This window comes from Bombus pyrosoma, linkage group LG15 (assembly GCF_014825855.1).
Source record: "Bombus pyrosoma isolate SC7728 linkage group LG15, ASM1482585v1, whole genome shotgun sequence".
In the NCBI taxonomy this organism is placed as follows: Eukaryota; Metazoa; Arthropoda; class Insecta; order Hymenoptera; family Apidae; genus Bombus; species Bombus pyrosoma.
Genome location: NC_057784.1, coordinates 9,514,041 through 9,516,528, shown reverse-complemented (window position 1 = coordinate 9,516,528; position 2,488 = coordinate 9,514,041).

The window sequence follows — 2,488 nt, the reverse complement described above, 5'->3', positions numbered from 1 at the left end:
CATAACGTTATACGTTATATCGTAATGATACATAACGTTATACGTTATATCGTAATGCTACATAACGTTATACGTTATATCGTAATACTAAATAACGTTATACGTTATATAGTAATGCTACATATCGTTATACGTTATATCGTAATGCTACATAACGTTATACGATATATCGTAATACTACATAACGTTATACGCTATACCGTAATGCTACATATCGTTATACGTTATATCGTAATTCTACATAACGTTGTTCGGTATATCGTAATGCTATATAACGTTATACGTTACATCGTAATACTACATAACGTTATACGTTATAACGTAATATCATATTAGGTTATACGTTATATCGTAATACTATTTAATGTTGTACGTTATAACGTAATATCACATAACGGTATATGTTTTATCGTAATACTATATAATGTTATACGTCACAACGTATTACTACATAACGTTATACGTTATAACGTAATGCTAAATAACGTTATACGTTATATTAAAATGATACATAACGTTATACGTTATATCGTAATGCTACATATCGTTATACGTTATATCGTAATGCTACATAACGTTATACGTTATATCGTAATGATACATAGCGTTATACGTCATAACGTATTACTACATAACGTTATACGTCATAACGTAATACTACATAACGTTATATGTTATAACGTAATATTACATAAAGTTATACGTTATATCGTAATACAACATAATGTTATACGTTATATCGTAATGCTACATAAGGTAATACTTTATGACGTAATATTACATAACGTTATACGTTATATCGTAATACTACATAGCGTTATAAGTAATAACGTATTACTACATGACGTTATACGTCATATCGTAATGATACATAACGTTATACGTGATATCGTAATGCTACATATCGTTATACGTTATATCGTAATACTACATTGCGTTATACGTCATAACGTATTACTACATAACGTTATACGTTATATCGTAATGATACATAACGTTATTCGTTATATCGTAATACTGCATAACGTTATACGTTATATCGTAATGCTACATAACGTTATACGTTATATCGTAATGGCACATAACGTTATGCGTTATAACGTAGTGCTATATAACGTTATACGTTATAACGTAGTGCTATATAACGTTATACGTTATACCGTAATGTTACATAACGTTATACGTTATATCGTAATGATACATAACGTTATACGTTATATCGTAATGACACATAACGTTATACGTTATATCATAATGCTACATAACGTTATACGATATCGTAATGATACATAACGTTATACGTTATATCATAATGATACATAACGTTATACGTGATATCGTAATGCTACATATCGTTATACGTTATATCGTAATACTACATTGCGTTATACGTAATATCATAATGCTACATAACGTTATACGTTAAATCGTAATGCTACATAAGGTTATACGTTATAACGTAATATTACATAACGGTATACGTTATATCGTAGTACTTTATAATGTTATACGACATAACGTATTACTACATAACGTTATACGTTATAACGTAGTGCTATATAACGTTATATGTTATATCGTAACACTACATAACGTTATACGTTATATCGTAATGCTACATACCGTTATACGTTATATCTTAATGATACGTAACGTTATACGTTATATCGTAATGACACATAACGTTATACGTTATATTATAATGCTACATAACGTTATACGCTATCGTAATTATACGTAACGTTATACGTTATATCGTAATACTACATAACGTTATACGTTATAACGTAATATTACATAACGGTATACGTTATATCGTCATACTATATAATGTTATACGTCATAACGTATTACTACATAACATTATACGTTATAACGTAGTGCTGTATAACGTTATATGTTATATCGTAATGCTATATAACGTTATGCGTTATAACGTAGTGCTATATAACGTTATACGTTATAACGTAGTGCTATATAACGTTATACGTTATACCGTAATGTTACATAACGTTATACGTTATATTGTAATGATACATAACGTTATACGTGATATCGTAATGCTACATATCGTTATACGTTATATCGTAATACTACATAGCGTTATACGTTATATCGTAATGATACATAACGTTATACGTTATATCGTAATACTACATAACGTTATACGTTGTATCGTAATGATACATAACGTTATACGTTATATCGTAATGATACATAACGTTATACGTTATAACGTAATATTACATAACGTTATACGTTATATCGTAATGCTACATATCGTTATACATTATATCGTAATACTACATAGCGTTATACGTCATAACGTATTACTACATAACGTTATACGTTATATCGTAATGATACATAACGTTATTCGTTATATCGTAATACTGCATAACGTTATACGTTATATCGTAATGCTACATAACGTTATACGTTATATCGTAATGATACATAACGTTATACGTTATATCGTAATGATACA